Below are 26,646 nucleotides of genomic sequence, written 5' to 3'. Positions count from 1 at the left end.
CTCAACAAGCGTCCTTTGTTTAACGTTCTGGATGAGGTCTGTTGCTCCAGGGGTCAGTGTTCGTTTTAAGGGCTCCTTTGTAAGGATCTTCTCTCCTCCCGGTTCTGTCGTAGGGACCGTTTCTTCCTCCTCCGTCCGTGACCCAGGGAAGAGATACAGAGGGATATAAATGTGAGTAGGGTTGTAGGGACCAAGGGCGCTTTGAGGGGGGAAAGGGTTGTGAGGGATCACCGGGACTACCACCAAATCTTGTGACTCTTGTAACTCAGGTGAGGTAAGGAGGTGAACGTAGGCAGAGAAGACTGGAGGGGGTGAGCGTGGTTGACCCACAGAAAAAGAATCCTCAACACTCAGGCTCCCCGTACTCCCGTGACCTCCCTCGTCCTATTCACTTCGTCCCTCCCCGTACTTGTGACAGACTCAAGATACGATCACGTACCTTTCCCAGCCACGCTCCTCCAGGAACGTGGCGGGGCGAGTAGCGTATCCGTTGGCCTCCTGGCTCCGTCGGCGCCGTCTCTCGGACTCCGCACTCTCCTTCAGTCGTCTCTCCTTCTCCACTGCTCACTCGTTCCTGCTCCGTCTCCTTCGCTCGGCTCTCCTCACTTCCTCCGGCTTTCGCGCCTTTCTTCTCTTCCGGGTTCGTTTTACAAGGTCCCGGGCTCTCCGATTGGATGACGTGGTCTGACGTGCAGACAGTCGGCTCCCCCCACGGGGTTCTCTAGTGGAGTTAAAGGGCCCGTACCAGTCCTGTGGCCAAGGCGTAAAGGAACAATCAGGCATCCCTTCGGGTTGTGTGTCAGAAGCCGTGCCCCCAGTGGTGCCCCCGTGACACTCCTCCTGGCTGGCTGGCGCGGTGATGTCTGGTGCTGAGCTGACGTTCGTCCAGGTTTCCGTAAGAAAGGCAACGTCGGGTGAGGCAGCCTCGAGGAAGTCCCAGATCTCTGTGGCGTGTTTGTGGAGGGATCGTACGTCGAGGAGGATGCAGTTGAGCGGTTTGGTGCGGTGAGTGTCGGTTGGTTGGGTGATGGAGTTGGGGTACGGAGGTGGGTGAAGGTGCGGCAGCAGTGAAGGCAGGAGAGAGGGCCGTGGGTGTTGCTCTGTGGTGAGAGCTGGCAGATGTAGTTGCATCTGGGGTGGAGATCGTGGAGGCTGCTGGAGGCGGTTCAGGAGGCTAGGGTTCCATGACTACGTAGCCCCAAGGTAACATTAATTTGATGGTTTGACTTTCTTTTGCAGGTTACTCACCTGAACTCCAGGCAGTTCCGAAGGGGCAAAGTTAGTCCCCAAATCCTTATGGGACATAACGCTGTAGCAGTGAACACTATGTCCATGCAAGTTCCCAAGGGGAGGGGGGTTTGGAAAGAAAGAGAGAAGAGAAATACCAGTGCTGCTAGTAGCGCTGCTTCTCTCGGCAGGTAACTGCTGAGCTCATGATAGACAGGGCCTTGATACAGGATTGCAAGGAATAGGGCAAGGTATATGGATGGAGGCTTTAGTTCTGTAATGGAAAACTCAGTTAGATGGTTTCATAACAGTACTCAGCATTAAAGTACAGACACGCTCTCAAATACATACACAGGAATCAGGATTTGTGCATATAACAACTTTTCTAGCAGACTGTCTGTTGTAGAGAAAAACTCTGCACTTATAGTTGTAGTTCCTTTATTGCAGCTGAGGAGCACAGGTAAAGATGTCTATATCCTAACGTGTCCTCCTCCCAACTCCCTCTCAACAGTTACACCACTTAAACATACACATTTCAAAATGTCATAAGAATGCATGCAAAGGAAGCCATGCTTAGTAACATTACATGTTACTAAGCAATTTGACAATATAACACATCCCCTTTTATTCCCAGAAATGAATAATAAGAACAAAAATAAATAAAATACAAGAATAACAAAAACAACTCCAGTAAACCAAATGTAACAATAGTACAGTCTTATAATGATTTTCACCAACTTGTGTCAAAATCTTATAACTGAGCAATTAACCATGATTCCACTCCCATTGGAAACAACCAACCAGGGGTATACCTAAATCTTCATTATTAGAAAAAAAAGGTATCCCCGTGGCATTATTGTACGTGACCCGGTATGCCCAAACAGGCTTTCCCAACTGAGTGATCCAATCCTGATTGCTTTACATAGCAATTGAATGGTGCTTTTCAGAACGCGACTGAACCCTTCCACCATTCCATTACCAGTCGGGTTGAATAGAGAAGGGGTTCCGTGTTTTATTCCCAGCTTCCCAAAATATGCCTTGGCCTTATTAAACAAAAACTGTACCTCATTATGGATGCTGGGATGTCTTCCAAAGTAAATACTTCATCTCAAAATTCCAAAACAGAATCAGTATCCGCACTACCAACCACCTTGAGAACATATCTATCAAAACAATGTAATAATGATGTGACTCCCCGATAGGTCTCATAATATATATGGCCATTATCTCCCAAGGATCCTTTGGTCGAAATCCTTCACTCATAGGATGTGAAAAGTCTGCAAGGATTTATTAGCAGTGGCCAACGCACAGCAGTCACACACCTCAGAAATCCATCCTAGGCCACCAGAATAATCTTTTGATAATAGACTTAGTTCGGACAATGCCTTGACCTTCATTTGTTTAATATAAAAAGATGTGAGGGTGTGTGTCTCAAATTACTATTATTTCAACAAAAACCACTATATCAACTAGAGTGGTTTGGTGTTTTTATTACACCTCTTAGTTCAATTATTTTTCAATATACACATGTTACATTTATGACATATCATGACCGAGAGAAACAACATTTAATAAATTAACCATAACATGAATGACGATAATACATTTGACAATAAACGATTACTCAAAAGACACATAAAGTTGTAGAAAAATGACCAGTCCTTCAGTTGGACACACAGCAATGGCGCAAAACAACGTGAATCAACAATGAATATTTCGTGTTAAAGCAAAATTGTAGACAGGGTTGACAAACAATAGTTGATTTGTCCGTTTTATATATTGTGAACCTCCTTCAAGAAAACACCAAGAAGAAACCAGCCGACACGTGTTTCGTCTAGCGGGTAGTCACCGCATCCGAAACGACCAAAGGAACACTCCCTCGTACTGCTTGTGCAGTTTTCCTTGCAGACGGCTGTATCCGCCCGTCTTTTGGTTGCTCCTGATATTTATGGGATTCTCGACATTGTGTACATACGCCACTACTGGCCGCTCTCCTACATCCGTTACCCGTTTTCGAACCAGGTTGGAATTAACACCGGTTCCCCGATCCCGCACATCTTGACACTTTTTCAGCCCTGAAGAGTCATGGGTAACTACCCGCTTGACGAAACACGTGTCGGCTGGTTTCTTCTTGGTGTTTTCCTCCTGAAGGAGGTTCACAATATATAAAACGGACAAATCAACTATTGTTTATCGACCCTGTCTTCAATTTTGCTTTAACATGAAATATTCAATGTTGATTCACGTTGTTTTGAACCATTTTAGCTGACGTGTGCACGGGACCTTTGTTTGTATTGAACAGGGTGAAGCCCTCGCCCACTCTTTGTTAAATGATTGACCTTCATGGCACAACTCCACAATCATGCTGCGCAAACCTTCAGGAGGAATAATCCTTTCTCCTTTGGTTAAAGTACCCGTTTCCACTGGCAATTCAAATCTCATCTCCCAAAAAGAATTTGAAGAATCCTTCCTTGGCCATCCATCCAACATGTGCGATAGTACTTCTTGAAGTATTAGATCTTTTGCATACTCCGCTGCCCACTCACTTTTAACAAATGCAGAAAATCATTGGTCATGAACTAGAGCTACCTGGAATCCATTCCATTCCTCATCCTCACACTTTTTTAACATGACCGGCATCCTAGACAGAAAATCAGCTACCACATTATCCTTACCAGGCATGTAAGTCATCTTATACATAAAACTCTGCATCTGCATCGATATTCTTGCAAGTCTTGCAGATGCTGTGGTAGCACTCCCGTTGTCAGAATTTTGACCAAATGCTTATGGTCACAACGGAGTATGCAAGCCTTCCTCCAGACAAAGGATTTTAAATGTTCCAATGCCAATGCACATGACAAAGCTTCTCTTTCAATGATTGGATATTTTTCTTCACAGAGAGACAGCGAGATCGAGAAGCATAATCAATGATATTTTCTTTCGCCATACTATCCAATTGGGACAGAACTGCCGCCAACCCCTTGTTATTAGCATCCGTAGTAATGATGCTGTCCAAGGATGGGTCAACACTACGTAGGGCTGTAGCACTAGCAATTGCCAATTTAACAGCCATAAAATTATCTTCACAGTCCAAAAATCAAGTGAACGCACTGATCTTTTTTTTAGCAATTGGCGGATAGTAAACATCTTTTAAGCAAAGTTGGGAACATATTTAGAGCAAAACTCTGCCATACCAAGGAATGATCTAACATCCTCCTTACTAGTGGGTGTAGGAGTTTCCACTGTAGCAGATCCCAAGGTAGGTTTAGGTTTGACACCTGACTCGTGAATAACCTGACCCAGGTAAGTGACGCTTCTTTCTGCAAATTTGCACTTTGTATGTTCCACAGTAAGACCGTTGTCTTCTAGAATGCTTAACACTCTCTTTAACCTAGATGCATGCTCCTCTTTGTCAGAGCCAAAAACAAGAATGTCATCTTGAAAGAAGGTGACACCTTGTTCTTTACTGAACAGCTGGAACATTAACCGCTGAAAAACAGCAGCTGCCGAAGCTAACCCAAAGGGCATAAACCTGAATTGGAAGCAACCACATGGAGTGATGAATGAAATAAGATGTATAGATTCTGGTCATAAGCAGCCGAAAGGTCTATTGTGGAAAAACATTTGGCATTTTCTAAACAGGTTACCATCTCATTGATTTTTGACAGAGGAAATCTGTCTATCACTATGTTGTTATTCAAATGTCCTAAATTCACACCTAGCCTAATCTTGCTGTTGCTACGTCTGGCTATAACTATGCGAGAAACCCACTCCGATGCCTCAATGGGTTCTATTATGTGTGCAGCCACTAACTTATCTAACTCTTTTGAAATGTCATCTCTTACTGGTATAGGAATATTGCGACATTTGTGGGTCTTAGGTATGGCATTCTACTGCAGAATTATTTTATGTTCGAAGCTTTGAAGACTGCCTAAAAAAATCACTAAATACCTTAGGAAATTGTCTCAGCATCATGTCCCTCATAGTAGCATTCTCATCTCCACAAAAACTTGCTCCTTACTATTTGGATCTAAAATAATGTGCAATTGCTTCTGGTCGAACAATCTCATAACTGGTGGACCTGTCTTAGCAATGTACAACTTGCCTCTGCACTAGCGGTAACACAATAAATACATTTTTTCTACACAATTACCTAATGGATGGAGGTCCGTTTCTACTAATTGTCTACCAACTTTCTGTACATTAGAAGATTCCCACAATTCTTAATTTATGATAGTGTACAAGGAACCAAAATCTGCATACATTGTTAAGTTCACCCCACCAATTTCCATCCAACACTACGGTTTGTTCTTACAAATCATGTAGTTGTTTAAGTACCAGATTGTTACATACATTCATACCCAAGTTGCTTTGCAAGTATTATCATCACAACTAACTTAATTTCCCATGCATTCTCTGCCATCATCTTCAACATTATTCACAAATCTGACATTAGCTCTCTTCCTTCTACACACTTTTGCAAAATGGCCCTTAATGCCGCAATTGCCACATTTTTGTTTGGCAGCTGGAAAATTCTTGTTATATGCTAGATGCTCCATGCTACCACATCTTTAAAATTTTGAACGTAATATTGTCTCTAACGGGTAAATAGTTTTTTTTTCCATTCGCAGTACTGCTAATTCTACTCACAACCTCACTGACCAAAAGGTCCTGCTTAAGAGCACTAGCACAATTGCTAGAAATCTTCACTTTAAATACTATGGCAAGAAAGTTTTCTAACAATGCATCGCCATTAACCCAGAGCCTCTCCTGTATGGCTGGGTTACTGGCATGCATGACTACCTGATCAGTTCGTTCAGCAGGGTCACAAATCTACAATCCAAGGCCAACTTTTTAAGATCAGACCCATACTCATCCACAGTTTCGGATTCGCCTTGTTTGCTCTGGAAAAACTTAAATCTTGTTATACCCATACACACCTTAGGCACAAAATAATTATAAAGATGCAATAACGCTAATGCATATACATTAAGATCCCCAGGTACAATAGTTTTAGTCATTTCCTGGAATACTTTTAACCCAATAGGTCCTAAAGAGTGTAACAGTAGCCTTTTGCGCAGGTGCCATTTTGCCAGCTTCATCTAGAGCTTCAATGTCATTTGTAAAATAAGCCTTCCATTGTAATCATTTGAGGGAAGGTTCTGAACCAGATGCCCAAAATGCCTGGGGTGGGCTGATATTTTAGTTTTGGAGGCTCATGGTGAGTGGACTTGTCCAGTGTCCGTACTTCATTTTAAGACATGGTCACTGTCGTGAGCTTCACCACAGCCAGAACAGGGAAATCTAAGTGAAAATGTAAGCAATCTGGAGATAATTGCTAAAATCAGAACCCGATAAAACCATTCCAAGCTAATTACCACATTTGAATAATCTGCTGGTAATCCGGGAATTAATGCAGACTCCTCGTAGAAACATTGTAGCGAGGAAAAGGAAATACATTCTCCTTCCGATGCTTGTTGGAGGAACAATAAGGCCGTAGTGTAAGGTCACGTAGCATGACCCCACACAATTATGTCACTTCCTCGATGCGTAGTATCCTTCACGTTGAGCCGTACAGAACACTCAATCGCGCATAGTGCACTGGTCACACATGCGCTGTGGGTGCAAACTGCAGAAATCGGATGCCCGAGCGAAACCTGTTCGGAAGTAACCAACTTCACCGGCAACCGTCACTCCCTGAACACGCAGTGGTAAAACGCATAAAGAACAAGGCGCTTAGTGTAGTGTAGAAGTCATTCCCAAATAGGATCCAAAGGGAACGGACTTGAAAATCCAAAAGTGACAGCCCTTGTGAAATGCGGAAATCTTCATAAATGGCTGTTTTCGTAGGTTTGAATCATCCACTTCTCACCCGCGTTGTCAGTGTTGTAAAGGAACACTCTACAACCAATAATTGTAGTTCCTTTATTGCAGCTCAGGAGTACAGGTAAACACATCTATATCCTAACGTAACACATCTATATCCTAACGTGTCCACCCCTCTCAACTCCTTCTCAACAGTTACACCACTTAAAGATAGACCTTCTAAAAATACATTCCAAGGGTGTCATGCTTAGTAACGTTCCATGTTACTAAGCAGCATGGCAATTTCAATTTCAATTTTTATTTGTTACGGAACTCCTACGGAGGTCCACAAAAATACACCAATACAATAAAAATACATACTTTAAATACTTTTTTAAAATACTCCAGTAAATAAAAACGGAGAAAAGAGGGAAAGACATGCTTTGTAAATAGTGCAAAATTCTACATTGTCCAACCATCCAGCGTTACAACATACAAACTAAACTCTTTAAGAATTTCCTAATAAATGGCCAGAAATGTTTTAAAAAATTGAAATATCCTATGGCAAACCATTTCATTTGATTGGGACAAGCCAAAAGATCGAGCCTCCTGAGCAGAATGAATATTAAATTTGATGAATGAAGGTCTTAAAAACATGCACCTTGCCCTTTGAAGTTCTGGACACACAAATAACACGTGATTAAGATCCTGAATTTGTAAAAAACACAATTCACAGATTCTCTCCCCTCTTGGAATTTGTTTCCAAATGCCAGTCACTTCTCTCAGGGGCAACAGGTTGGTTCTCAAAAGTAATATCAACCTTCTAATCCCATGTGGGAGATTCCATTAAAGATAGGGCTGAGGTCTACTCCCCACGACACTCCCACAGACCACCTCATTTCGGGCTTTAGATTGACTTAAAGCTGTGTCTCTTGCCATGCTAATCGAGCTTACGGACTGTTTTAAGAATGACTTCAATACAGGCTTTGGCATGGGTGAATCACAATTTAAACTGAGCCCAAATGAATCATCAGCGTAAGCAAATGATCTGAAGAAAGCTGATTTATCCTTTAGTTTAACAAAGATTTCCATTCTCAAAGCGACCCTAAGGGTGCGCTCGTCCCCCCAAAAGAGGGAGTTCCCCCACAGGTTTTATAAAATCTGTTTAAAGCTCCAGCCTGGGTGGCAGCCTTACCAACACACCGTTTAATATGCTCTGAGTCTCGCCAGTTTTTTTAAAAAACCTTCCCCAGATACAGATACGAGTCGACCGATTCAAGTTCTTCATGCCCCAACAACCACGTATACCCTTTCTTTATTCTGAGACCTTTCTTGCGGAAGACTAAAATTTTGCTTTTAGCAATACTGATTTTCAGAAAATGGTCCTCCGCATATTTGGTCAGGGCCTCCAGATGACGTTGCAAGCCAATAGGAGTTAAATCAAAAATTACAACGTCATCTGCATATAAAAGGGAACCAATGGACATTGTACCAATTCTAGGGGCGTCCCCCCTCACTGAGTTTATCTTGCCGGAGAAGACATATATATAAAGGGAAAACAAAAGAGGGGCCAACCGGCAACCCTGCTTAAGCCCGTTATAGGTCTTAATCCTACAAGATAACCCCTGCAAGCCTCCCATCATCACTTGACACCAAGTGTCTGTATGTAATTCTATTAAAAGGCCCAGGAGGTGGTGTGGCATACCAAGATGCAAGAGCTTTCTCCACAGCATCTGACGATCCACTTTGTCAAACACTGTGGAGAAATCAATCAATGCCGCATAAACTGACATGCTTCGTGAGAAGACATATTTCTCTACAATGGTCTGGACAGCCGCAATGTTGTCCAGAGTTTCATGGTTCTTTCTGAAACCAGCCTGTTCTGGTGGTAAGATGTTCTGGTCATGGGCCCATTGCTGCAGATGATGAAGTATACTTTTTGCAAATACTTTGCCCGATGCGTCCAACAGCGCAATCTGACTGAAGCTAGTAGGTAAACTTTTTGGGCCCTTTTTAAACAAAGGAACTATAAAACTCCCCTTCCAAGAGGAGGGAATACTAATCGTTCGAAAACAAAAATTAAACAATGGCGCCAAAAAGGCTCCCCATGCAGCGGATTCCTTTTTGACCTACCACTTCATCCCTTGATGGGGGACCATATTCAATAAAGGAAGGCTCCTCTGTTGCAGGCATCTGAAAAAGCACTTGTGAGAAGTTGGCCTGATATATGCTGTCCACTAATTATAGTGGGCACCTTGTATCAGTCCAAACAACCCCTTATGGTGAATAGGTTAAAGACAACCTTTATTGAAATCTATCCAGGTGGGAGCTATGGAGAGCAGCCTTCAGGCTAAGTCTTGAAGGAATGTAAAGCAGCTTGTTTTACCAGTCTATAATCTCTTGAATGACCAAAAGAAAGGACAACCACACCAGGTATATATTTAAAATATATGTATTTAAGATAAAACACACCCCTCTAGTCTCTTTATGGGACTGGAGTTCGAAGTACTTAATCTACAAGTTAGCAATCAACAGTAATAGCACAAAAACACGTTTGGGCCCCAGGGGCGTACCAAACCATATACCAATAAAGTGGTATTAGAACCACGACTGAACTAGACACAAGGCCTAGAGCCTGTAGAATCACTGGGACCCCAAGGTAGTGACACAGGGGACCCACGGGGGCCGTGTGCAGTGTGTAAACACAACCGCGGGATCCCGTTAGCTTCAATGGGCAATGTCGCGGTTGGGAATTTAAAGATTAGGGACACTTAGAATCGAGTCAGGACCAAACCCTTTTGGACTTAGGAAGTTCTAGGGCTAGCACCCACGGGAGCACCGGAGTACTCGTGTTACCTCACCCAGGGAAGCCGGGTGCATAGGTGTCTTTTGGTGTCGGGTCGCCTCGTTGATTTCAATGGGAGCTGGCGAAGAAGTGCTGCTGCCGTGAAGAGGAGAAGTGTCCGAAGCGATCCAAGCCTGGATCTAGGATGGAAGGAACCTGAAAGCAGAGGGGACAGAGTCTGGGTCACTTACCAGTGACCAAGGGCAGGATTGATCAATGCCCACAGATGTCGGGTGCTTCAGGTGAGTTGACGGGTGTCTTGACTCTTCAGCCACGAGATCCAGGAGGCGCCGATGTCGGCCAGGAGCTGGATTCAAGCTGTCCCACGAAGTCTGTCGAGTGCTGCGGTGTCGGCGACCAGAATGGACCCAACAAGCCTTGGCAACGGCAAGTTACTTGAAAGCAGAGAAGGGACGTCGGTGCAGACCAGCAAGGTCTGGGGGACTCACCCAGCGAGGGTAAATTGGGGCACGTCTGGAGCAACCAGGAAAGCCCAATCAGAAGAGGAGTTGGCTTCGTGGGAACCTACTAGCCAACGGGCTAGCGATCGCGAAGGAGCCTCGAGCGGTCGCACTTGAAACTGGCCCACGGGTCACTTGTGGAGTGGAGGCCAGCAATCTTCGGTGCAGGAGGTGCTCAAGGCTGGGGCTACTCTGAGCCCAAAGCACAACTTCGAGGAAGACCAGGAAGATGCTGCTGCTGCAAAAGTTCACGGTGTCCAGGGGTCACGGTTCCACGTCACCCACGATAGCCACGGGCCTCAGCTTTGATTTGGACTCAGGGTAGCCTCGGGGAAGTCTGGAAATCCACCTCTGGTGAGGCAAAGACTTCGGCGTTCGGCGGGAGCTTCAGCGATGCAGACCGGTCAGTTGCTTCTTTGGTGCCTGCCAAGCAGGGGAGTCACTCCTTGACCCCAAGGGAGATTTCTTCAGTCTTCTAAGCAAAGTAGAACGTCGAAGGTCCAGGATATATATTGCAGAGTTTCGTCCAGGGTAATCTAAAGTCGCAAGGACTGGGTTCCCATACTTATACTAAGTATATATACTCTAGGGACCCATCCATGAGAGGGTTTGGAAAGAGGGGTGGTTACACCCATTTCCTTTGTCCAGTTTTGCGCCAGAGCAGGGGCAGGTAGCCCCTGCAACCGGTTTGAACTGGACTATGCACAGGGACACCAAGTGTGCCCTCAGTGCTCCTGCCCAGCCCCAGTACACATCGGCCTGTCTGGGGAGGTGGTTACACCTCCCTGGGACAGGAAACCTATTGTCCAGGCCTCCTCTGCCGGAGTTTCGGTCAGCAGCAGGAGGCCAGACCCATGTCTGTGGCAGAAGCATCCATTTTGTGATGCCAGGGCTTTAGAAAGTCCTACCGGGTTAGACCAGTGTGAATATGTCTCCCCCTCTAGAAGGGCGGAATGCTTCTCCCGCCGCCAGAACTGGCGGGGGGTTAGTATACCAAAGCGTTTGACACCAAACACAACATGTTTCCTTGCAGCCATCCCAAAGTTAGCATTTATCGCGAGGTTATAATGCACTTAAGAGTATATGGTCAGGCTGCACCACAACCAGCATCAGAGGAGGTACTCCGAACGCTGCAGAGGGGCTCTGCTCATGCAAGGGCACCCTCTCACATAAAAAACAAGCATTCTGCCTTTAGGATTGTTAAGGCCTGCCATAGGAGTGACTATATAGGTTTTATATGTGTGTGCAATGGTAGTGATATAGGTAGCCTATACCACTGTAAGGGGTGCAAGCACACCCTTACCCAGGCTTCCCAGGGGTGGCATAATACATGCTTCAGCCCCTGGTAGGCCTCTGAGTTACCCATGCCCTAGGTACATAGTATACCATATACTAGGGGCTTATAAGGCACTCTAGAATCCAATTAGGCAGTGGTGTAACGAAACTTGAGGGGGCCCCCCTGCGGCCCGGCCCACCACCTACCACTTTGCCCCACCGACAAAAATAAGCAATGACCTAAAGCCGTATTTTCAGCACTTATCTGTGCATACTTCGAACAGCAAATATAAATAGAAAGCACTTTAATTGTGTTCTAGGGCTGCCTGAGTGATGAGATCCATGACTGATAATTAAAGGGAACAAAGACAGAAAAGTTACATTACAAATGAATACATACTTTTTTATTTATAACCCTATTTTTTGCCAAGACGAGGTCTTTCCAGGCTCTTTAAACACATGGCTGGCATTTTTCTTCTGGCAACCCTACTTTATATTCCTTTTCATGAAATGCATTCTCACACTACAGCAGTAAATGTAAATTTTAAATGCAAGGAATAGGCAGAGTGGGGGCCAGGGGGTACTGGAACCATAAAAAAACTAAGCCTCGGTAACCAGTTTACAAAGGTATGTTGACTGTGCACCTCAGAGTGTACAGCTGACTGTTGTGCTGCACTGTAGCACTCAACAACACTTTTTAATAATGTACATCACACGCCGACATGCAATAGCGCTCACTGGGTATAGTTTATATAACACATAGCTCAAAAATACCATATAGATGGATGGCACGCAGCTCACAAGAGCATTGTATGTAGTTTAAAACACACGCAAGCATCGAACAGAACGCTCTGGACAGACCTTGCATACAGCCCACATAGCGCAGATATACTATACAGCTGGCTGCAATGTGGCCCCGAAGACCACTTTTCAATATCAAGGAACACACAAAAGATTTCCAACACAACACATTAAATAGAACATTTTGCTTACATCTAACTAAGCACAGATATGGCATTTGGGCCCTCGGCCATATTTTCCATAGAATGCATTATATAAACATAAATACCATACCATACATGTAATTGCTGCCCCTATAGTTGTGTAGCTCTAACTATAACTTGGCCATCAGAATGTGCTACAACAAAGACAATGATGCTGGGCTGGTAAACAGGAGAGAGGGCCAACCCATCTTCACTATTGAGCGGCTCAGAAGTGCATCATTTAATTTATGAGGCAGGCCGCCTGGCCGCAGTGCTGCTATGATGCAACTGGTGCACCCATGCTGCGTGCTATAACTACTGCGCTGATGGTCCGAACTCAACGCCACTCTACTCTATGCCACTGCACTTTTGGGTAGAGGTGCATCAGTGAGTGAGGTGCCCCAGTACTGGGCTAGAAGTGCCAGTTGCAGATCAGAAATGATTGGGCACATATGCAACTTTGGGTGGATCTCTGTACTAGAATTGCAGAAGGGGGCTGTCCTACAGGCCAGACACATGCTGGGAGAGTGGGCAACTAGACGCGGAGCACAGGGGTCATCCCCAGAGTGCAAGTGTCACGGCCCACTCTAAACATATCCCAGAGTGCTGTGCAAAGCTGAGACTCCCCCACCATACCCTGGGTGCTTGCCTTCTGCTGGCCCCAGGCTTGTCAGGGGTCAGGCACACTAGGGCTCCTTCACAACAGAAGACTCAAGGGAATGTTGGAGATGAGCCCAAACTAACAAAGACGTCCATTTAAGTCTTCCTGCTCAGTCGGAGGGTGTGCACATATTTCATAGCATCCATTTACAGGCCTCAAAGCACACTGAGTAAACAACTGGCAGGCTCCATTTACAGCCTCAGAGAAGGCTGTGCACACAACCGACTGCATCCATTTACAGGCCTCAAAGCAGGCTGAGCAAACAACTGGCAGGCTCTATTTACAGTCTCAGAGGAGACTGTGCACACATCCGACTGCATCCATTTACAAGCCTCAAAGCAAGCTGCATAAACAGCTGGCAGGATCCATTTACAGTCTTTGAGGTTGTGCACACATCTGGCAGAATACATTTGCAAGCCTCAAATGAGGCTGCTTAAACACCTGGCAGGATCCATTTACTCCCTTAGAGGAGGCTGTGCACACATCTGGCAGCATTCATGTAAAGGCCTGAAAGGAAGCTGCGTACGCAGCTGGTAGGGCCCATTAGGAACTCAGAGGAGGCTGTGCACACAGCCGTCAGCATCCATTTACTGGTCTCAGATGAGGCTGACTACAGCTAGCAGGATCAATTTACAAGCTTCAGACAAGGCTGTGCACAGCTAGCTGGCAGGACCCACTATGACCTCTGAACAGCCGGTGTACACAGCTGGCAGTATCCATTTGCAGCCCTTAGAGGACACTATGTAAAGCTGGCAAGGCCTGTTAAGACCTTAGAGGAGGCTGTGAACACATCTAGCAGGGACCACTCCAGGCCTCAGAGGAGGCTGTGAGCAGAGCTGGCAGAATCCAAGTTCATGCATCAGTGGAGGCTGTGCACAGCTGGTTGGACGTATTTACAGGCTACAGAGGAGGCGCCGTTTTGGCACCTGTATAAGTGATCATAAAACAGCACACTGTCTGTTGTAGGTATTTAGAATGGGGTGTGGTTAAGATTTTGAAACAGATCAAAAAGGGGTCCATTCACAAACTGCATTTTGTAGTACATAAAGTAGTACTAGGTAGTACTTCTCATGTACTATAAAATGCTATTCACAAACCTACAAGAAGAGCCCTCCATACCTCCTATATTTTCTATGTCGAGATTTCTGTAAAAGTGTCGAAGGTCTCTGCACACACAAACCTATGATTTAGCTGTAAATGTCAGAGGGACAATGGAAAGCTGCTGGGAAATGAGCAATAGTTACTACTAAATCGGAGGGGTTCAGTGCACAACGTTTGACTTTGGTCATCACAGTGCTGGATTGTGTGCGTGAGTTGACAATCTATCAGTGGGCTTCAATCACAGGTCCTCGTACCAGTAAAAAAACAGTTTTTTAGTGTTTAAAAGTGCTGGGTTTTTACCCAAATGTTTTAGTCCACAAATATTCACTTTGGTCCTATGTATGAAATTCGAGACTTCCCAAGTAGACTAATAGTCTGGAACAGAAAATTCACAATTGAAAGAAGCCATAGCATGAAAGAGAGGAGTTAGAGGCAAAGGAACTGAGAGTGGTGAAGGGAACCTTCGGATGCGGAGGGAGTGAAATGTGGAATTACTTGCATGCTGCAAAGCCGTTGGATCCCAGGCTTGTCAAAAGATATTGCGGGACCCGATTGAAAAAAAACTTGATATAGGGCCCTCTTTCCTTCATTTAAGCCAGGTGGCACAGGAATCCGATTCAAAGTATTGAAAAAATTGTGCTTGACGGAAATAGAACGGGTATTGCTGGTTATTATACATGATCTGATGCCATCTATTTCCAATTCGATGTAAGCTGCCTCATAATTAATATTAAAAGAAATGTCAGGCTTGCTTTATAAATCTATAAATCGATTTAGAATCAGGAGTGTGTGGTCCTGCAAAAATGCAAGACCTGGGGCATAATGGGGCAGTGAAATGCTTGGCCCTCAAGAATATGTAAGTGTGCGGTCCCTGTGGGGAGGGAGTCCGTGAATGTTGTGATAGCTGAATGATGGGGCAGAAGAGTGTGAAATCATAGAAGCATGGGGGTTCTGTGGAGTCTGGGCTCACTGAAGGGGGCAGTACATTTAAGGAGCCTGGTGGGATAGATGGTACAGTTGAGCTCTGGGTGCCGTTGGGGCAACATCCCTGTGGCCAGTGGTGCATAGAGCTAGATCTCCATGCATAGGGCTGCGATGCATATAGGATTCAATATTACGCTATATTCATGGATAACTTGTCTCCAGTCCTAAGCATTCAATGACTCCATTAGTGGATTCTGGGAATTGCAGTCATTAAGGCAGTGAGTTTTTAAGGGAAAGCTCACGCTGGAAAAGAGGTATTCTCGTGACATTGGGTCACATAATAGAACCTGGAGGATGAGCAGTGGTGTTTGGGATCCCTGGGGTAGAGGAGAGATCAGTGGAGTGGAGGCCACAGGAGTCAGGGAGAGGAACTGGTGAGTAGATTAAAAAGTAATTGTATGATCCCTGCAGGGCGGATCTAGGCGGTTGGGGGGGTGGAAATGATTTCCGTGGGTCATGACCCTACTCTGCGGAATGCTGAGAAACCTAAGGCAGGGGCACTGTAATTTCGAGAATCGGTTTAGCCATTTAACACTTTTAGGGCAGGTATGGAAAGTCTTCCAAGGACCGTTTTAATAGCGGCTTTGTGTACATCAGAGTGGGACATATCACTCCAGCCCCCTCCTTAGCACACATTTTAGAAGGTTTCAAAGTTTAAAGGCCTCCAGAGGTCACATTGAAGTCAGTTGTATGATGTAAAGCTGTTTATGGTGAGGTCCGTACAGGTGCGTTCCTCTTCAAACAGCCTCAGGCGCGCTACACCTCGGCCTCACACGGAGAGTGGCCAGATCTGGAAACGTGAGTCAGATTGGACTGCCTCTCTAGACGTTGTCCTGTACCATGTGTTTCTTCACCGGTATTGGCTCAGGCGTGACTGCTCTGGAGTTACTTGGGTTTTTATTGTACTGTGTCCCCTACCGTGGCGAGTTTGTAGGGAGCCCTCCATAAATCACAGTTCTCAAAAAACATGTAAATTGCCAAATACGATGGCCATCGCATTTGGTAAGTTACAGCAGAAGTGCTATCTAAAACATGTATTTATGTATACAAACGTAAATGTAGATGTAGCATTTAACAGGAAACCTAACTGAAAAAGAAAACAATGCCCCCTCACCACTTGACACCGCTGGGCGGGGCTGTTCGCGCCAGCAGCGGTTAAGAGGGGAGTACAGCCTCTTGTGTTGTACATTAATAGTGTTACACTGAAAGGTTTCAAATATTTCAATAACAATGGGCCCTGGGGTGCCCTCCCTTCACTGCAGGTACCAATGCAGCTATAATAGCAATGCTCACTTGTGTAAGTCATTTGTAAATTGTGACCCCCAGAGTAATTCCAATCTTCGAGACAAACTAGTACACAGCAGGCCAAAAATTAAGACCACTATGAGACAAACAACACTAGAAGGACTACCATTCTGCATAGGTAATTACAGTTGTGGCAATTGCCATGCTTGTCCATCTGCTATCACCACACAAAACTGGACTTATGGAGGTAAGACAGGCAAACTTACACAGATGACGAATTGCAGAACAACGAATATAGTGTATTTTATCCTGTGCCCTTGTGGCTTAGACTACATAGGGGAAACAGGACGCGAATTTCGTGTCAGATTTTCTGAACATAAGTCAGCTATCAGAACACAAAAGATGCAAGCACCAATGGTAAAAAACTCTATAGAACATAGTCATTCTGAATATCAACTTACCTGGATGATATTGGAGCATGTACGAATAACCCCGGGTAAGGATGTGGAAAAAATGAGAAAGATTAGAGAATCTTTTCTCTTGATACAGTCCGCAAAGGACTCAATGAGGAAATAATTTGGCTGATAACTTGATTTTGCCTTCTATTATTCAATAGTATTAACACACTTAGAACTACTATCTATATGCTTTAATATGTATGTTGTATGCACGGTGTTAGAATCCGGGTTCTCTGGTTGGCACAGGTAAGTACTTGTGACAAGCAGGGAACCTTTCCTCTAGTCAGGGTAAGGGGTTACACTCCTAAATTAACCCCTGCTCACCCTCTAGGTAGCTTGGCGCGAGCAGACAAGGCTTATCTCAGAGCGTTATAGGTTAAGCATTTGTGAACACATACAGTAACCAAGTGACAACACTACAAATGGACACCACACAGGTTGTATATTAAAAAAAAGGCTTCTTTATATAGCGTTACCACAAGACCATTAAACGACAAAAATACACAATACTGTTACTTAGATGGTAGAAGTTTGTTTAGTTCTCTTAAGTTCTTAAATGCAACACTTTAAGTCAATGTACCTTTTAGATGCGACACGCAGGGCAACGAAAGTGTTGCAACGATGTGGATGCGTTGAAGTTCTTGGTGCAAAGAAATAAAGACGTGAAGATCATCCAGATGCGTTACGCTTCTCCGATGTTGCGAGAAGACTCGACTCGATGCGTCAGCTATAGCGGCGTCACCTTCTGCGAGATGCGACGACAGCGGCCTTGGCATCGGCACTCTTCTCCGACGTTTGCGAGACACTTCCGCTCGATGCGATGCTGCAGCGGCGACACCCCTTTACGTGATGCGACGACAGCGGCTCCGACGGCGGCACGCTTCTCCGTGGATGCGAGGCGCTTTTCTTGATGCGGTGCAATGCGACAACTACGATGGCTGCGATGGCGACACGCTTCTTCCTCAATGCAAGACTCTTCTCTGGATGCGGTGCAATGCGTCAGCTACGATGGCTGCGATGGCGACACGCTTCTTCGGCGTTGCGAGACACTTCCGGAACGATGCGAGACCCTTCCGCTCGATGCGATGCTGCAGCGGCGACACTCTCTGCGAGATGCGACGGCAACAGCTCCGACGGCGGCACGCTTCTCCTCCTTGCATCGCGCTCCAAGCTCCTTGCGACACGCAGTCCCTCAGAAGGCCCAGCAACAGCAGCAGGCACTTCCAAAGATTCTGGGGAGCTGGGGGGGTGTAGTCCACTGGTCCTGGGACTTCGTTCAGGGGGCAAGCTCAGCACAAGCCCTTGGAGATCTTTTTAGCACAAGTTGAAATAAAGTCTTTTGTAGTCTTTCTCCTCTCCTTCAGCAGCAAGGCAACCAATGCAGGCCAATCCCCCAGGTCAGGGACAGTACTCCTCCTTACAGCTTTTCCAGGTCCTTCTCCTCCGGCAGAGGTTCTTCTTGTCAAGCAGGATCTAATTTCTTGGGAGCAGGGTCCCAATACTTATACCCCTAATTCCTTTGTTCCTCTGGGGTAGAGGGGCCTTTGCCCAGTCCAAACCAGTTCTTGAGCACTCTGTTGACATGACTCTGCCTTTCTATTCAGGGTGCAGGGCAGAGACATCAGCCGCTCCACAGGAGGTGGAGCCAGCATTGTGGTGGCAGAGCACAGCCCTATTCAGAGTCCAGGTGTACTCCTCCCACCCATAAGGCTGTCAATCTCTCTATTCACCACCAGGCTACCTAGCTCTGCCCCTCTGGGTTTCCCCAGCCCTGTCACTCACATAAACCAGACAGGCAGATACACATCATAGCAGAGGCGGGCTGAAATGGTCAGGCAAGCAAATACCAACTTTCTACAAGTGGTATTTGCAAACACAGAATATTAAAATAAACTTTACTAAAAGATGTATTTTATTATTCTGAGTTCGGGCATACTAAACTCGACTTTCTACCATGCTCCCTGGGTCTGTTAGGATCATAGGATGTAACAATTCTAACAGCCCATTCTGGCCTATGGAGAAGAGGTAGCCTTACAATAGTGAAAAACGAAAATGGCTGTAATTCACTATTAGGACATGCCACACACAATGCACCCTGCCCTTGGGCCTACCATAGGGGTGACTAACATGAAGTTAAGGGAAGGTTTAGGGACTGGCAAGTGGGTGCACTTGCCCAGTCAGCTTGACAGTACCAGACTGCATGCAGGTTCTGCAGTGGCAGAACTCAGACACATTTTACCAGGCCGCTTCTGTGGGTGGCACAACCAGTGCTGCAAGCCCACCAGCAGCATTTGTATTTACAAGCCCTGTGCACTCCTGGGGCACTTTACTGGGGTCTGACAGTAAACCAAATAAGCCAATCATGGAATCCAACCAACATATACATTTTAAATAGGGAGCACTTGCACTGTGGCACTGGTTGGCAGTGGCACAGTGCTCTGAGCAGCTAACACCAGCAAAACACATGAGGCACAGCGCCAAAAAGAGGAAGGGAGACTCACGCCAAGGTGCCAGGTCTAACACACGGTATACCACTGAGTATACGTTACAGTTTATCATTTTCTACAACAATACATTTGCTTTTTCATCCCCATTTTGTTTTAGGGACTATTAGTAGATTTCTATCTACTAATATTTGTCAATTATAGGAGCACTAGAAATACAGCTTTCAATATAGTCAATTTATGGAATACTGCATTCAGTTTGCCAATTCCATGACTCCTAAATCATTGTCATATTAGCTAATGCATCCCTATTAAGGTAACAACATGAGCCCCAGAAACAATATTAATTAGCAGATACTTTATTGACAATATTTCCATCACTACATTGGCTATTTCATAACACTTATCTTATCGCTCCTTCACGGTAGTAATTTAACATAATATATGACCTGGTAAGATCTCACGTGAGATACACAAAACGTTATATATTCTTTATACTAATCGAGTTGTCTGAATTTCCTACAGTTGGAAACACAATCGAGCGAACACGTAGTTAGAAGGCAGAGACTGAACATGATAATATGGCGCCCATGTTCGTCTGCCTTAGCAGACTTCTTTTCTTTTTACTTACGCACGGAATTTCACTCTCGTCAGATGCATGTACGCAGCCTGACAGCATAGCTACTACCAGGGCGCCTATTTAAAACAAGCATTTACAATGCAATGGTCTCGGCATTGTTAAAGTTAGAGCTGTTGGCATTGCTCGACATTATTTTTGTTTATGTTTTTGTTTTTAAAACATTTAAAGAAACGGCATTGTTATTTACAATGTCAATAGCTTAATCACTCTCCAATGCGAGACCTATTGCATTTGCACCCACACAGAGAGCCACCCACACAAAGCCACCCACACACAGAGCCACCCACACATAAAGTGCCACTCACATAGAGCAACCCACACAGAAATAGAGCCACCCACAGAGCCACCTACACACACACACACACAGTTACCCACACACAGACAGAGCCACCACGCATAGAGCCACACACACAGAGCCTCCCACACACACACAGAGCCTCCCACAGAAACACAGAGCCTCCCCCACACACACACAGCCACACACACACAGCCACACACACAGCCACACACACACACACACAGCCACACATACATACACAGAGCCACATACACACACAGTAAATAAAAGACTATGCCTTGGTTGAACCACGCTATCGCTGTTGTCTCTCTTTGGGAGTGGTTTCGGGGGAGGGTGGGGGAAGCCACTTGCACGTTGCGAGAGCACTATAAATTGGAAGCAATTAGCACTCTACGAAATTATTTAAAACAGGATACATGCAAACTACTCGTGTAATCAAATTCACAAAGGACTTGAAAAAGACTTGTTTCTGGTGTGAATCACACCCGGCATTAAACCAGCCATCGCTAGCCGAGACCTAAAAAGGTTTCCGGTACGACCCAGGAGTGTTCTTCAGATTTCACTCAGGAGGAAACTGGCCTGTCCAGTATGAAAATGTTGGCACGCCTCGGTCCCCAGTGCCGCCCCGTCGCCGACCAGCTCCAGTCCAAGTTACAGGTCATAACGAAGCTAGACAATCATTTCCTGTTTGTGGCTTGTCGTTGCCTCATAGCAGTGGAGGGAAAACGTCTGCTTTAGAGCCAATGTTCGAAGCTGAGAATTCAAGTTAAGGAGGCCATGTGTGAATCCACACATTTTAAAAATTAACATGAGCTTTGCGAACCTCATGACCTTTGCAAAGTTGAAGTTGCGAGAACAAACTTCAGCAAGAGTGGATATTGCGGAAGGATATTGCAGCAAAAGCGCCCATGTAGTAAAAGGTTTCCGACATTTTGCAAATCGTGAAGTTTATAAAACTTGCAAAACTTAACAGATACAATTAAAAGTCACCCACCCCAAAACATTGCTGCTTACTGCCTAAAGCCAAATGTCCCACAAGAAAAAACTTTGCAAAGATGATTTGTCCCATCGAATAAACGACCACAGACACTGCATTTTGGCACCTGAATCTCGGGGTCGGGGTAGGCTTCACTTAACTTAGTTCGGTGTTTCAGTTCTTTATTAAGTTTGTTGTGACAATGCAAAGATATAGATAGCACAGAGTGCTCACAGAGGCCATAGTGGTAAACAGAATGAACCACAACAACATGCTGCGAACCATAGTTCGAAAAAGACATCACACCTCTTAGTGCTTGAAATTGCAAAATAGAAGTGCAGATACTCTGTACCAGAGTACCTGCTTGTTTCTGAGAAGTGCCAGTACTCTACAATTAAAAGTATTACATTTATCTTGAGAAGTGGAGGTACTCTTCCCTCTCAAAATAAAAAAGTGACAGTACTCAGTACCGGCCCATTTAAAGCACTGAAACCCCTCTAAGGGGTTGGGGGTATCAATAACCGGGAATAATTTGGATAACAGCTGGATGCGAGACTCGGGGAATGAGAGTAGAAGAGCAGCAGGGCGTCAACTACTTAGTAGGGAGAGTGCAAGGTCAGGCGTGGGACAGACATGGGGCACCCCCAACCCATTCGGTAGCACACCTCTGAGCATGTAGTGGTGGTTCTGGCACAGTGGAACATTTGCACTCCTGCCCAAGAAAGACCGCTTTTTGCCTAGTCATGAAGCAGCTGCCGCCATGCAGCCGAGGCTAGATTTGGCTCTGTGTGGACTGTTCTGGTCAGTTATTACCCAGGACAAAGCTTCTCTTCATGACTGTCTGAAATCAGCTTGCTGACCCAGGGGATTCCCAGGGAGGGGGAGGGGCGTGCAGAGAATGCAGGGAGTGAACTTCGACATCGCCCTGAATGTACACTTCTGTTTACTTAGCTGCTCCCTGACTGCTGTCTTACAGAAGGCAAATATTTCCTTTCAGAAAAGTTAACCACAGTCTTTGTGGCGGGGATCACACTCGGATCCACATAAAGCCCGATGTACAGTTGCTAGAAGTGAACAGTGCACGAGAGAGGGCCTTGGGTTCGAAGCCTGTGATCTTGGGCTCACCGCATCAGTCGAACCACGAACGCCCCATCAACAAGTGCTAGTTGCGCATTAAAAGAACGGTGCCGGAGCAAAGGTTAACCCGCATTTATTTCCCCTGTGCTCTCTCCGAAGTGTAATCTCACAGTTGTGTGCAGACATTGTCCCGCGCGCCGCGGAGATGCCTGTCCCTGGCAGATGATGCGCTCGTGTGGGTTTATGATGGTTAAACAATACCCAAGTGTATGTGGTTTCACACGGCGAAGCGCTGCTGTGTGTGCGCACGGCCTTTGCACTGGTCGCCTCATTGTGTCAATGGCCTTTTGCATCGTTACTTTCACGGTGCGCGCAGAATAAAAAGATTTTCTCAATTTGAACATAATTGCTGGGTAGATGCAGCCTTTACTGCAACTCGTGCGGACTGAGCCTTCGTGGAATTCGTCGAAAATACAGAGGTGGCAGAATATGCACTGACCATTGCACAGCAGCGCTGCTGCTGTGAAATCTTCAATAGAGGAGAAGTATCGGAGTCACTCTGCCGCACCGTTTTGACTTCGTGAGTATGTTTTGTCAAATGCTGGGGCACGCTTACCAGGCAGGACTGACACCTTTTCCCAGAAATAAATACCGATCATTTGTACACGGTTTAAGAAAGGCCGGGATATGTAGTTAAAAAAAAATACCTGTTTACAAATCGCAGGAGCACGCCGACTTGGTAACCATGTTTCTCCGAGGTCAGCCAGAAATGTCTCGGAGAAACGCAACGTCGTTTTCGGATTCGGGGGCGTGTTTTGCTGTTGTCTCCTCCCTGAGACTTTTCGCAAAAAACACGCCCCCCGATCCGAAAAGGACGGGGCATTATTGGAGTGACGGGACCTCTTCTCCAATGGCTGGCCAGCATTTACTAGGCCAGCCAATGGAGAACAGGGGAGAAGAGGGGCGGGTTCAAGCCCCTCTTCACCCAAGTCATTATCTCTCGCGAGCGAGACTGCGCAAGCGCAGTCATCGCTAGCCGAGACCTAAAGAAGGCTCGTGGCAGTCGCGTTCGTAAACTGTGGTGAATCGGCTGTTTCGATTTTACGGACTGCTCGAATAGAATTCCGCCAAAGAACATCGGTGAGTGCAACCAGGGAATTAGCTTTCTCGTAAACCTTCATTCTAAAGAACAGTCTTAAATAATTTGATTTTTAAGCTGTAATCCTTATAAGGGCTCTGATACGTTAAGTTGCATATCCTTTTAACCCAGCACTAGAACGAGCCACTACAGAATACAATAACGTCTTCATAAGGACACTCTGAATATATAAGCTATGTTAGTAACATATAAATGCACTCTTATTTGCCCGGATGCTTACTATTCAGTTTTATACAGGAGTACGTAAAATTAAATTATTATTTGACTTCCTTGAACTTAGTGTTATAGTCAGCTCTTTCTTTTCATTTTTAGGAAATTAGAGGCACTTCGCAATATCGGCAGGCCTCTTCCTTTATACTCTGAACAAAAACTATTGGCTACTCCAAGCCCATTGAAAGCATGTCCAAGGGCAGCATGCCCACGGTAAGAGTATTATAAACATATTGCAATCTGATATGTATTTTACCATACAAGATATAGGCAGTGACAACATTCTAAGGTGGTTACCTCTGTCTTTCATTGGCTTTATATAACTAAGTGTCTTCGACACCCTATTTGTGTCCATAATGGATTAAGAAAAGAAGAAGCTTTATTGGACTTCAAATAGTAGCCTACGATTTGAACCAATCCACGCATAAAATAGTTTCCTACTACAACGATTACCAGGTTTTCAAAAGCATTTCTTATTAAATTCTTCTACATCGATAGCCTAACACACTTTTTAGTCTCTTTTGTGAATATGGGCTCTCTATCTAGAAGGTGGCGGATACTAGTGTTTTAAAATTCGGCCATATCATGCTATTTGATTGGCACAGCACTCTTTCTCTCTTAGAACAATTTATTAAAAATACTTTCCACCAAAACAGTATACTAATAGTTCACCGGTCTCACGTTACTAATGATTTCTGGTCGACGAAAGAGTTTGCTCTTTCACTAATATTGAGCACTTTGCACTACAAGTGATGCATTTTTAATATAACCTTGAACACCCAAAGGGCATGATTCATCAGTAAATTGTTTTCCTTTTGATTTTTGTAAGACATGACTAATGCATGTACTGGCCCTACAAAGCGAGTAATACAACCTTGACAAATTATTTTCGTTAAATGAACTTTATTTTCCCTTATGTTCACATATACCCCCCTGGTTTACTCTACATTAGCACTGTATTAATTTTTGTCCTGAAGAAGGTGGTGAAAGCTATTTCTTTCCACCGAAACGTACGTTGACCATTCTCTTTAAGGAACCGATCCACTGAAAAAAACAAATAGAGATAAAAGTATACTATACTCTCTATTTCAGACAACAAAGAAGAGTAACAGTGTTTGTCTGACTCTGACAAAATTGGAAATTTTCAAAATATGTTCATAATACAAATTAGTTGTTGATACAATTTATGTACAGTTCCTTTTCATGTGCTATATAAGCTGCATTTTTAATCTTACACTTGTGGGTGACAGGATGAATGACTTGTATGCTTTGGAGTGAGTATATTTGTTTTTAATAGATGAGTATGCAGGGGTATGATTTTTTCATAAGAACAACCTTGAACATGTTTGTATTTTCATTAGTCACATTATGATGATTGATTGACTTTTTGAACTTTACTTTGAGTATTTCTATGTATTTCAAGAATGAATTCTGACAATTAGTAAAAAATAAAAAAATAAAAGATATGGTTTTTATAAAAATGGTTGTATCTAATCTGTAGTTTTCTCCAGAACAACTATTTTGCTTTGTAGTAGGGGCCCAGCATATTACATATGAGTTATTAAAAGAAATATAGGTCAGATAGAGGTTTTGCATAATATGCTTGCTTCGTTTTTTTCCCTCCTCTAGGACCTCAAATTAAATTAGGGGGAACCTTTTTCTTTATCTATGTAAATTGTGACCCCCTCCAAAGTCGCTGGTTAACACTTCTGTCGCAGTCAGTAGATTAGAGTTCATGGTGTAATTGAAACTAAACTAAATGCATTTTACTGCATATCACTGATAACAAAGGGATAGGCTCGTTGAGTTTCATAATTCAAATTGGACCTCCTGAACTCACCTCCTCAGAAGCACAAGCATAACACGTCTCACAGCGAGAAGAAATGTACCTTTGCGACTTTCCTCCAAAGTATTAACGCTTTCTTCTTCTAAAAAGATTGTACACTAACAAAACCCAAGCTTGACGTGCAAATTTCTCTTCAATAAAAGTAGAGAACTTATTGCGCACCCCCTTTTTCGCCTCGAGCTCTGCTTTCTGTGAGGGACGTGACCGGGCGAGCGGAACGTAAATTACGTAACTCCCAGCATCGGAGAAGGATCGTATGTCTGATAAGTGGTTGATGGCTGCGCTGCCAGCCGCGGAAGGGGCCCCTTGAGCGTGGGGCCCCCCCGCACCGTGGGGGCTGCGGGGGCCTGTGTTATGCCCCTGCAATTAGGAATGTACCTAATGTACATGGAAACCATTTTAGAGAGGAAGCAGTTAGGCTGGGGTCCTGATTAGCAGGGCCACAGCCAGAATAAGGTGGAAAAACAGTGAAACACCAGCAAAAAGTGGGGGTACCCATGTGAAGCAGATCCTACTCTCCTACAGCACTGAACTGTTGAATTTATATATTAGTGAAATATAGTCCACCCACTCCCTTTCTGGGATCGGAATGGGGAGAGCCCTCTGTCTTGAGTCACAATATTCTGCAATGAAGAGCCAATATTTTTTTGAATCTTTGGCTCTCGCAGCTTCCCTCAACCCAATCCATTTAACATCAATCTCGTTTCTCTTTTCTCTGAGTTTAAAATTACTTCTTACTCGCTTAAGGTGATTAATTTCCTGTTGTTTACCAGTGGAAAATTGTAGATGTTGTTTTCGGACTAAATGCTTAATTTCTTGATTTAGTACCTTCAGCGAAGGGTACCCTGGTTTGCCCTACGGGGACCAGTGGATTCAGAGCTTAATTTTTTTATCTCCCTCATTTGGGCCTCAAAGAACTGTATAATATTAGCATAAACATGGCCCTGCTGT

The 26,646-nt window shown here is 44.8% G+C and overlaps 1 protein-coding gene and 1 long non-coding RNA gene across 4 annotated transcripts in view; one reads left to right on the top strand and one right to left on the bottom strand.

Annotated features, from left to right (window-relative positions):
- Nucleotides 1-26,646, bottom strand: part of MTCL2 (microtubule crosslinking factor 2) — a 1,546,820-nt gene that overhangs the window by 160,864 nt on the left and 1,359,310 nt on the right. The window lies entirely within an intron of this gene.
- The window catches only part of LOC146811947 (uncharacterized), a 74,029-nt gene continuing 70,909 nt past the window's right edge, over nt 23,527-26,646 (top strand). For both annotated transcript variants that reach the window (XR_014966808.1, XR_014966809.1), the window contains exon 1: nt 23,527-23,620. This is a non-coding gene — a long non-coding RNA (uncharacterized LOC146811947). The remainder of the gene's footprint in view (nt 23,621-26,646) is intronic.

This window comes from Triturus cristatus, chromosome 7 (genome assembly GCF_964204655.1).
Source record: "Triturus cristatus chromosome 7, aTriCri1.1, whole genome shotgun sequence".
Taxonomy (NCBI): Eukaryota; Metazoa; Chordata; class Amphibia; order Caudata; family Salamandridae; genus Triturus; species Triturus cristatus.
Note: the sequence above shows the minus strand (reverse complement) of the source record. Positions and strands in the feature narration are given on the sequence as shown.